We start from the raw sequence: 11,834 nt of genomic DNA, 5'->3' as shown, positions 1-11,834 counted from the left end.
ACAAAAAGTCCTCCCTCACCCTGCCCTAACCCAAAATATGGAAGCCCCTGCTTCAAAACACCTCTCCTCTCCCTCTGGAGTCTGACAGGAAAGCTCAGGTGGATCGGTTTTCCGAAGCAGATGATTTCTTCTCTCTTCATTTAATTCTATTTTCTCTGAGATTTCTTCTCTCTTCTTTTTTTTTTTAATTTTCTCTGAGACTTGGCTACTTCTAGTACTTTTCTCTCTAGCCTTCCACAGCTATTAAAAAGGATTTCAAAGCACAAAGTTGGCTAAATAACTACACGCTTAAAAATAATAATCTCTGCCGCCATTCATCTCCCTTTACACTGAATTAAATTAATTAAACATAAAACCTGCCCTATCGATCAGCTCGCCCGCTAGGCTCGGACAAAGCTGCTGATGCAGTCAGCAGTGGGAACAACCCACCCGCACCGAGCTTTGCAGCCATGTAGGCCTTGGCTATAAAAATGCCCCCGCGTGTGTCGAGGCGTTGGAGCAGCCCCAGAGGGATGCTGACACGCGGCTACGTGGCCATGGAGGTGTTGGGACGGGGAGCCAGGGCCCTGCCCCGTAACGGGGTCACCGCTCCCTGGACGCCGGCCCTCGCACCATCTTTGTCACGGCAGGATCCCAGCGATGCCGGCGAAGCCAAGCCTTAGCTGGCATGTCAGTGTCTGAAAAGGAAATAACATGAAAAACGTTTCTTTGTTGTTGTCATTTATATTTTTTCCAATGTAACATTTGGGGAGGGAGAATCCCAGAAGGATCTCTTACCTTTAAATACCTATTTTTTTCCTCCTCTTCCTTACCTCCTTTGTCTGCAGAAGCAGAAATCGCAAGTCTTCTGTGAGCCTTCCTGAGGTGTTTGCAAAGCGTGTTCCTCCCCATCCACACCTTCATCATGCCATTCATTCTCCAGCCCTATCCCATTCATTTTTCCACGGGTAGGTTATTTCCTATCTTCCCATTCCCCATCTATCCCTGGTCCCTAAGCGTGCAACCCCTGTGCTAGGCCGTGGCGTTGGCCTCAGCTATGCTGTTGCCACTGCCATGTGTAGGGGAATATTGATTTTACAGTGTGTATGCTCTGTAAAAAATCAATATCTCAGTAGATTGAGCAGAGCGTGCGTCGGTGTAATGGAGCCCAGCCTGCTAATGTAACATGCAGGGGTCCTCATTCAGAGATTGAGGTCAGTCAGAAAATGGAAATGTGTTTTCTTATTTTATTGTCTGTTTCAGATTTAATGTAGGTGTTTATGTTCTAGTGTTTAACCTACAGCAGGGCATAGAGTTGCTTTAAAGTCATATTCAACAGAATGTCACACATTTCATACAACATACATAAAAAAACATGCCTCAGGCGTACAGCCCATCTTTTAGAGCTTAATAAACACCCTCTTCCACTTACCCACCCTATGTCCATTAAACAATGGTTGTGAGGAAAAATCAGTAATTTTTGTTTCTTCAAAACAAAAATAATTTTCTGTCATTGGGTGCAAACTTAGGTTCTGATTATGTAGTAAAAGACACGCAGTGCTTTTAACTAGCCCTGATATAACGGCATGTATTAATGAATATCGTAACTGGGTATAAGTGAAAAGAATGAAGGAGGGGAAATAACAAACATACAGCACAAAACCAGAGGAAAAACCCACACTGATTTTAATGGACCTGGGATTTTAGCCAGAATGTTCTCCATGATACATTATCCGCTTTTTAAACCGTTGCATCATGCCTCAAAATTTAGCAAAAGTGCTTCTTGAAATGGCACGTGAAACCACTGCATTCTCAGGCTGAGAGTCAGGGTTAGTGTAAGCATACTGTTGTTTCACATCTCTGCAGAGGCTTGATATAGCTTCATCATTACTTAATAATTCTATCTTCTGTCTTTGTCGGAGGCTATTGCTCACTCTGCAGCAGTGAATGCAGATCTGTGCAGTGTGCAGAGGACTGAGTACCACGTTTGTGAATGTCACGATGTTTTGCGCTGAAAGATTTGCATTCAGAGATGCTGGGGGGACCCACATGTTCGGTAAAGAGGCGAAGGTGTTTATTGTTCCGTCATCCTCTTCATTAATTGGAGACTTTCATCTGGCAGTCCTAGCTGGGGAGGTTTGCGGGACTGGAACAGTAATGCCTGCTTCCAGTTGCAGCTCTGGTTTAAGACATGGCCGATGTAAAAGGCTGCTAAACGTAAAATGTTGTTACATATAGGTGCTTACTATACCAGAATTTCTCAAGCGTCAGTTGATTTTCTGCAGTCACTGACCACTGATTTCTAATATGTTTATCTATCTCCCTATTATGAAGGAATACTCATTGTTTTCAAGCACGAAGAAATTTTTTCCTTACAGAAAGCTGTTAATTTCAACTTTTTTTTTTTTTTTTAAAGAAAGTTCATCAAGAAATCAAAAGGAATGGTAGTAATGGTAGTATTATCAGTTTCTGGGAACCTATGTAGTTACCATTCTTAGGAGCATACCTCGAGACATGTCCTGATGTCTTTCAGGTATAGTTTAAAAATAATGCAATACCATAGAAAGTACAATATATAGGCTATGATATAATTTTATTTAATTCTAGAATGTTTCCACATAAAACTATGATAAAGTACAATAAAAATGTAATTCCAGTTTAAATGATAAGGTAAAACTTATAGCTGAAGATTAAGAAATAATGATTAGGGCTGAATTTTACCTTAAAAATCCATCTTCTTGGCAGCATCCTTCCGACCAGGAAGATTCAGGAAGGTGGTTACGACACAAGTCAGGCAAAAGCACATATTACAAAGAACCAAGCTGTGACATTTTTGTGAAGTAAGTATAAACAATATTTCACAGAATGTCAGCTTTAGCTTAAAAGGTGGGAAAGGTTTATAATACAATTTGCTTTTATAAGAGAATACTCCATTTTCCAAGGGTCCTTCTCTGCCAGTTACGAAATAGCAATTTGTGCTCTTTTTTTTTTTTCTTTTTCATTTTAAAACAATTAGTATATTATAAGAATTACTATTTAAATGTAGTTTGAAACCAGAGTTATGCAGGATGGAAAATTAATTGTCTCATTAGCAGAAGCACTTTTTTGGTATTCATGCCAATAAGTAAAGACTCGGTCATAAACATCAATCAATATTATAGAATGTTTTAGAACAAAAGTAAACAATTTATATTATGACAATTTGTAGCACTACTTATTGATAAAAGAAAAATGATATGTATAAACTCAGTGGCATATCATTGTAATTCTTAGTTATTATCTGGGATTGTTTGCTCTTGATTAAATATGATTTGTGTTGTATCTATGTAATTCTGTACTTCTTTATTATAATAAATGTGCATTAAAACTGCGTTATAATATCCTAATTGTGAAATTGCTGTTGAGTAAATTACGATTATGAGCACTGTAATGTAGTATTTTACCAAAATGTTATGTATCCTAGTGCTTAAATTCTTTTGCATCTCAGAACCATAAAACTATTTGCTAAAGTAAGTAAATAATGATAGATAGTGCAGGCAAGTCTGTGATAGGTCAGAAAAAAAGAATCCAGGTTTCCTGAGTTCTCCCTCTCTCTCTAAAAATAAAGTTCCTATCTCTTTCTGTCATCATAGAGATAAGTGATTGATCTAAATATGATTTTGGTAGCATCTGAACATCACAAAATAAAGCAAGATCTGGTATCAAAACTTGAAGATATGAGGGCATAACATAGCAAATTTTCAGTTAAGTTGGTGGAAAACTTTCTCTTGATTTTAATAAAAGCTTTATCAATGCATAATGTGCTGGCATCAACTGTATGAGTAGTTCCATTAATTAACTAATATGAGTTTGCTCATATGTCATAGTTAAGAAATTTGCAGAAGCAAACCCAAGGCATCTCCTAAAAACCACAGAGATTCAAAAGGACTGCTTTTGAGTTATAGATCCTAAACAGAGTAACTCTTGACATCGGCATTTTTCAGAAGATACTAATGGATCTCAAAGCAATCAGTGTTGGATTAGCGTAAGAATCTCTACAAAACATTACTATTTTGGAAAACAATATAAATTTCAAAATTTGGTTTTGTTGTACATTGAAATACATTTTGGACCTTGCTGAAAAATTGCTGAAGCAAGGCTTCAAAGGCAGAATCCAGTCAGTCATCCCTTTTACCCTGTCTGAAGCTGTTTGGCTTTGCGTAGCTGGCCCAGAAAAAGGCTGATACACTGAATCAGAGGGACTCAAACCTCTCTCACCAGTATCTCCCCCGGGGAGTGCCTCAACGCTGAGCAGCTATCTATTTTGAAGAAAAGATGGGAAAGTTTGTCTTTCACTTTTTTTTTTTTTTTTTCCAGAAATTCAATTCTGCATCTGAGAAGCTTTCTTACTGGAACAAATACTTTCCCACAAAAAAGTTGCGTTTCAGCAAGTCAGCATTTTCTGATGCAAACAAATATATTGTGGGAAAATTCCCAACAAGCCTTACTTTGGAGTCCTTCAGAAAAAAAAAAAATGTTGCAAGGGAGAACTATTGGAATGGCATTTACAAGGGGACACACATGATCCTTTATAGTTTGCAAATAAAGTGACAAGGCAGTATCTGGGACAAAGACTTGAGGGAATTTAACCTCTCATTCTTAGGTCAGTGGAAGTCCCTGATACAAGAAACTCAGCCAGAGATAAATAAACAACCAAATTCTGTACCATCCACTACAAGCCATGATTTCATCAGTTTGTAATATCTTTAACGTGGATTGGGCTGAAGCTTGTAAACAGATTCTGGGGGAGGGGGGCTGAGATTTAGCAGCCAATAGCTTATGGACATAAAAGACCCAACTTTCTTGAATGATGAGTCCTAGAAATGGAAACCAAAGGTCGGTCACGTTGCTCAAACTAGCAAACAGCTCCTTAAGTGAGTAGTTTCACTGAATTGAGACCTGTCCCAAAAAGGCACTTAGCAATCTTCTGGCTGCAACGAGGTGAAAAGGCGGCAAATAAAAAGGCTAAGAACTACTCAGGCTGTAGTCAAATGCTTCTTGCAGAAAGGGTTGGGGTGGTTGTGAATCACCTATTTCTTCCAGCTGCCCCACACTGGCATTTCAAACTAAACCAGTTGCTTTCACAGTGAGTGGGAGAACGGCTTGCATGGGCCATTCCTGTAGTGAAAGCTGTCAAGTCTTACACCATTGCTGCCAATTCTGCAGTGGGCGTCTCTCTGTGGCCTCAGTATTTGATTGCAACTTCTTCTCCAGCCTTGTAAATCACAATTTATGAACTTCAAGGCTGAGAGAAAGAATTCATGTGGCAAGACTTAATGAGTAAGTGTCAGTAAAGCAACCGGCAACTGCAGACTAGCTGAGAGTGCAAAGACTCTTACAGTCACCTCCCTGCATGTGCACTTTTCTCTGGGCCGATTTAATAAGGAGGCAAAAATGCTGTCATTTACAGACGCTAGTCTTGCATGGAAGTTCAATGATCGTTTGGGAAAGGAGAACTCTCCTTACATATTGAATAACCAAAGAAGGTGGGGGGTAGTGGAAAAAAACAGTCAGGAAGTTGTGTGACAGCTTTTGCCATCCTCCTCCAAACCATAAATTTGCTGGCCTCAATTGATGTGATCAGGAATTAAAGGTAAATTTGCCTGGCAAATCTCTTCTTTTTTCTTTCTTTCTTTTTTTTTTTTCCTTACTTTTTAGGTTTTTATAGGCAGTTTACCCATAAAGGCACAAGCACAAGTATTAATTGAAATTTACGTGCTAAGTAGCCAGGCTAATAAAATCATAGGTAGTAACTACTATTTATAATTATTTTTTAAATAATGTATGACTTAGAAATAGCCTGCAAACACTTACTTGATAAAAATCAGAATTTCTCTGCCACATTTATTTCATTTCTACTGTCTACATCAAAGCAAGGACTAGGGGAAGATATGCTTATTCCAGTCCTAGCTCCCTTGGAGACAGTGTGTCTGTGCCGTATGCTCAGCAGCATCAGTATTTACCCAGGAAGAAGCCTGGGTGCTCCAGAAGGTACCCAGCTCCACAATCACATTTAACACACCAGCTTCTGCCTCAGAGGTAGCAGGCTGGATATGATGGTTAGGAGTTCCACTGAAATGAAAGTCGTGCAGGCAGCCTTCAGAAGCCATCTGTACCTCCTCCAGAACACTGTGGCTTTTTCTAACAGTCTTGAAAGAGGAAGTGCACTCATTGCACCTCCTGGGAATTTCTGAAGAATACAGTTCAAAAGTTTCTGCTTCCAATATTTCCTTATTGTAAGGAAGAGAAAAGATCTCTGTCCTGTCCAAATCTTGAAGTGATGAAACGAAATTTTGTCACCTTAGGTTCAGAACATTACTGATGATTTAGCATTTCACTTCTGCTCAGGTCTGATTTGTGGCTCTCACCTTGCAGGTCACAAAATTAAAATCACCATCTGCTAGGTCCACAGGGAGAATCTTCAGGCCAAGCCATTGCAGCAACCCACCGCTCCCTGGCTTTCCACACCATCAGGAAACATCAGCGAATGCCAAGCTTTTGCAACTGCAAACAAAAGAAAGTGGGTATTCATATCTACCATGACTTTGATAATTGGTTGAGCGGGGAAAAAACAATCTTACCAGGAAATCCTCGCAATCTGAACTACATCTATCAGCCTTGTTTGCTTGCCAGTTCTTCTGATGAACCACAGGAAATATATTCCAACCCCAGCACAGATTGTTCGCAGGAGACAAGATAGGCTCATTAGCACTGTAACATGCATGCGGTAGGCATACACACAAAATATCCAGCCTTTGGGTGGGATAGCGCAAATGCAGCAAGACGGGCTTGCCTGCCACGATTGGTTTATATATTCGTGTTTCTGTTGATCGTATAACTCTGGCTCTGCTTCCTTTATGAATGCACACATGACCTCAATAATGCAGGCTGTTAGAAGATCCCAAGCTCGCATACAGGGGAAACCTGGATAGCACAGGTTCCCCTGGATACAACTTCCCAAATAACCATGTTTCTTCTGTGCTGGAGGGTAAATAACTCTTCGGTAAAAATACTAATTGATGCAGTGATCACTTATTTACAGAGTCATTTGATATTGCGGCACAGTGCTTCCTAGGTGTAGTAAGCCACAATTAGAGTGTGTGTTTTCTTGGAAAATGTATGTTTCTGTCAAAGCTATAGGTAAAACACACCATGATGTGTATTTAAATAATCTCAGTAACTCGGCAATGTATTTAAAAATAAATACATCAGAAAGTAAGCGAGGTATATTCCACGAGTCTGAAGGTTTCCATTACCTCCAGCTAAACTCCTTATCATTAAACGGAGAATTTCACTAGATTTTAGTTTGTTGTCTATAAAACATTTAGCAAAATTGCAGCTGCTTTCAAATAAAGGAGTTACAAGCTATCCAGCCAAAGGTTGTGGGTTGTTGTTGTGTTTTTTTTCCTCATTGAAATCCCCAGGAAGATTTCTGTTAACTTCTTTAAGGGGAAGATGAAAACTTTATAAAGTTTCCTTTTGAAACTGATTACCTACAGTCCCGCACTGCAAGAAGAATTGTGCTCTCTAGATCCCACCACGGTGCTCTGCTAATTTTACAAGTTTCGGAATAGCCTATCAAAATTGTGAAGCACACAGGGGTCCTAATCACGAGCAGCTTGTTCCAGCTAGAATCAGATTTCCTGCGTTGCAGGACAGCAGTGGGAACGGTTCTGCGTTTGCAGCTCACACAAATGTGGTGTGCTTTTCCTCCCAGTTTTCTCGGCAGAATGCAACAGGACCGTTCCTCTGTTCCTTGCCAGCAGTCCTCAGCAAGGGCCGGCGTACAAGAGCAAGCAGCAAAGCTAGGACTAGCAAAGACACAGATTCCTGAATGGAAGAGGACATTTTCTGAAATAAAAATCAGCTAGCCACAATAAGTCTAGGACAAGCCTAACTTTAGTGACTAGAAGTAGAAAGGACAGGCAACTTAAATTGGCATTGATCTTGCTGTCATTCCAAGGTTAATATTTTCTTTATGATAAAATGTTCTTTAACAATCTCTCCAGTGAATTGGGCACAAACAGGCTTTTCTTCTACATTGGTCCTGCCTATCTTCCTGTTCCACCTATTTTTATACTATTAAAAAAAAATATTTGTTTAGGCAATGCAAACAAAATCCCACTCTTCCATGTGTTTCTGTTCCCTTGCCATTTATGCTATAATGTAGTACATGATCAGTGAGACAGCTAATTTTGGTTCAAACCAATTTGCTGGTTTTGTCTTCATTCCAGTCCCCATTCAGAAAAAGAAAAAATAAACTAAAATAGAATAAAATAGAATAGAATAAAATAGAATAAAATAAAATAAAATAGAATAGAATAAAATAAAATAAAATAAAATAAAATAAAATAAAATAAAATAAAATAAAATAAAATAAAATAAAATAAAATAAAATAAAATAAAATAAAATAAATAAAATAAAATAAAATAAAATAAAATAAAATAAAATAAAATAAAATAAAATAAAATAAAATAAAATAAAATAAAATAAAATAAAATAATAAAGCTTTCCCCAAATGTTTATAAGCATATGGGACCTGGATACAAGTCCTACAGCACCCTTAACCAATAAGCCCACAGGAAGAGGAGCATACATATACAGATACATAAATACAAACACACTTATGTAGGTGGACAGTCCAAGGGTGTTTTGTCCACAGAAATATTTTTGTGTATGTTCATATGGAATAATACAACTTTTTTTTCCCCAAAAGCCAATGGATGAAAAGATGCATTTACAAATTACCACCATGAATTCTCATTTTGCATGAATTTCCATGGTTTCTGTGCCCATCTTCATCAAGCAATAATTTGTCTCGTTGACGTTTTTCATAGCAGGAAAATAGTCTGTGCACCTTTCAACACTGCTTTAAGAATATATGGTACTATTACATGACAAAATGTATTGGTAGGACATATATATCTGTAACTTGTTATTCTAAAGTATCAACAGTGCATTCAGGGGCTACAAAAAAGACAGTCTCCAACTGAAGTCCCATAGAGTCTCTGTGAAGATTTATGGGATTTTTCTGCAGCTTATGATGTGGCAGAATGACCGGTTTATGATGTGGGTGGAACTTTGTTCAACACATGAAAACGACTCCGTTCTCCAGATTACGTTCTCCTGTGGTAGGCAGTAATGCATTCTGCCCTCCATATGGCCACCATGTGCCAGTATACACCAAATTGGTATGTGGGTTAAATGTAAAATAACCACAAGAACTCCTGAGCCAATAATTACAAAGCTCCTTTTGATATGGTTAGTGTATCATTATCTGTACTGTGCAATAATAAAACAGAGCTCATGTTGTCCCTCTCCTCTCCTTCGGTAGCTGGGGAGCTTAGTGCAGAACTACCACACACAATTGGTGTCCATGAAATGCCTTTATCAATTGTCATAGCAGCAAAAAGCACACTCAGTTTTCAGTTGTAATTAGACATTAGCTTGAATAAAATGTTAGGGAGGAACTGGGGGAGGAGGAGGTTCATTCTGTGCATTCACCAAAGGCACATACCTTGCACCCTTTCCTGAGCTGCCCGATCTCTGGGGGTAGATCAGCTAGCTGGGAGGGCTTCTGTCTCTTGAAAACCTAAATTACCAATTTTTAGCACTCAGTACTTGCACATACAAAGAACACGCCACTCTGTAAACAGTGCTCATTTCACACCTCTTTCCAGGTGCAGTCCAAGGTTTGGATGTGTATTTTGTGTGTATTTTACGATTTTGGCCTTGCCATAAATATGTTAAAAACTAGTCCCTGTGCTTTGAGCCAACAGTTGAGATAAGCTGGGGTTCAGGAGCAAATGGTTCTGGACATACATATCTAAAGGCTTAGGGCAGGTCTCAGTAAAAAACTCGTGTCCACTGCTGTGCTTTAGTGCAGCAGATCCCAAACTTTTTGTAAGGATTTTGTACAGATTTGAGATTTTTGAGGAGGTGAGTTTAGTGGGAGGGATCTGATGAACAGGGTGTGCTTACGCTGGCTTCTCCCTTGCACTTGGTACATTTGGATTATTACTGGTCATAGTTCATAATGTTATTTTGTGTGTGTGATTATGACTGACCTACTGTGCTAAATGAAAACAAATGCAGCTTCTTACCCATTTGTCTTCTGAACATACAGCTCAGAATATTGCAGCTGTCCAGTCCATTATGGGCTTCTACCCACCTCCTCAGAGAAGAGAAGCATCTTTAAAGCAGTAGATGAGCACAAATCTGTCTTTATTTGAAAAGGCACACATGTGCCCGTAATCAGGAAAAGGCAAGTTAGTGCACATGTAAAGCCCAGTGAGAAGGTAACTCACACAGACCACAAATACAGTTTTCAGTTTCATCTGCCTATTTATCATTTGAAACAAATGGCAATGTTTCTGATGAGCTTTATCATCTCCCTGCTTACAATGCTAAGCAGACTGCCATTTAAGTGCCTATATTTAAATGAACCTCAATTTGCACTCACTTAATATTAATCAATAATAATTATGCTGAATTAAATAATAACAAAAGTATGCTGAGGATATTTAAAGGAATGCTATATATATATATATGTATGTAAATATTTACAGGGGCAGGGCTCTGAAGGATCTGTAATAGTCTTAGTGCTTGCAATAGGTCTTCATTGTTTCAGTGCTTTTGGTGTTGTTCTCTGATCAAGGACTTATACCTCAGAGAAGTGAGACATCTCAGAGGCTGCTTTCCCAGCTGTAATTTACCACCTAGGCTGCATGTTGCCTGCTCTGTAAAAACCAACAACGTGACACTTCATTGAGAAACACATCACATGTCAGGAGAGGCTGCAGTCCCTTCTCGTATTTTGTATAAGCAATTCCAGCTCACCTTTAGTCTCTACTAGGATTGTCAGGAAGCACTTAAACACAGAAAAAAAAATGTTTCTGATTTACATTAGTAATTTGCATTTAATTACAACTGTATTTTTGGCTAAAATGCTATCCATATTATTTCTATCCCCCCCCCCTTTTTTTTTCCAATTTGTTATGAACTAGTTGTTTTCCTGACCCAGACAGCTCCCATGAGTATCAGAAAACCCTCTCAGCACTAGATTTTTGCCCTGGATCTCTGATTTGGCTGACAGACATACAAAATCACACACAGGCAAACTGCTCCAACCCAAGCTGGCAGAGACTGAAAGCTGTTACCATCTGGAGTCTGTCCAGGGATAAATGGGAATTACAGTAATTTTGAAGTCTCAGTCAAGTTCGTAGCTGACCAGTATCTGCATCACAAAGCCACTACTATACAAGCAAGTATGCAGTACTTGCTTGGCAGTAATTATTACATTGTTAACAATCTCCAGAGAGAAACTGCTAGAGAAAAGCACAAGAAGGACCAGAGAGAGTAATAGAGCAAACAATTGAATATCCAAAATGGCTATCTGTGAGTGTCAGGACTATGTTGAATAAACAGGAAAACTCGGTCTTCTTATGCAGACAAAGCCATGACATAATAGGTACTGTGAAAGCCCAATGGAACAAATCAGAGACCTGGAATGTGGACACTCATACAGTTTTTTCAAAAAGGATAGAAAGGACAAAGTGAAAGATGCTGTCCTGCCTTTGGACATGTATAACTCGTTTTTCACTTCAGGGAAAGCTAAGAAGCTGGCTTCTTGACTGCCTTTGGGTGAAAATGAGGAAAGAACAAGATGGATGTCTTGGTGGAGGTCTTCTGGAGAAAACTAAATCACGAGGAAGAAGAAATACTTGAGGCTCTTTTTGCTTGAGCAACTCTCAGAGATGTTCAGAAAAACCTGGTCTCAGCACCACAGGGCACTTTAAAAAGTATAACGTCTATT

The sequence above is a fragment of the Anser anser genome, assembly GCF_964211835.1.
Source record: "Anser anser genome assembly, chromosome: 2".
NCBI lineage: Eukaryota > Metazoa > Chordata > Aves > Anseriformes > Anatidae > Anser > Anser anser.
Note: the sequence above shows the minus strand (reverse complement) of the source record.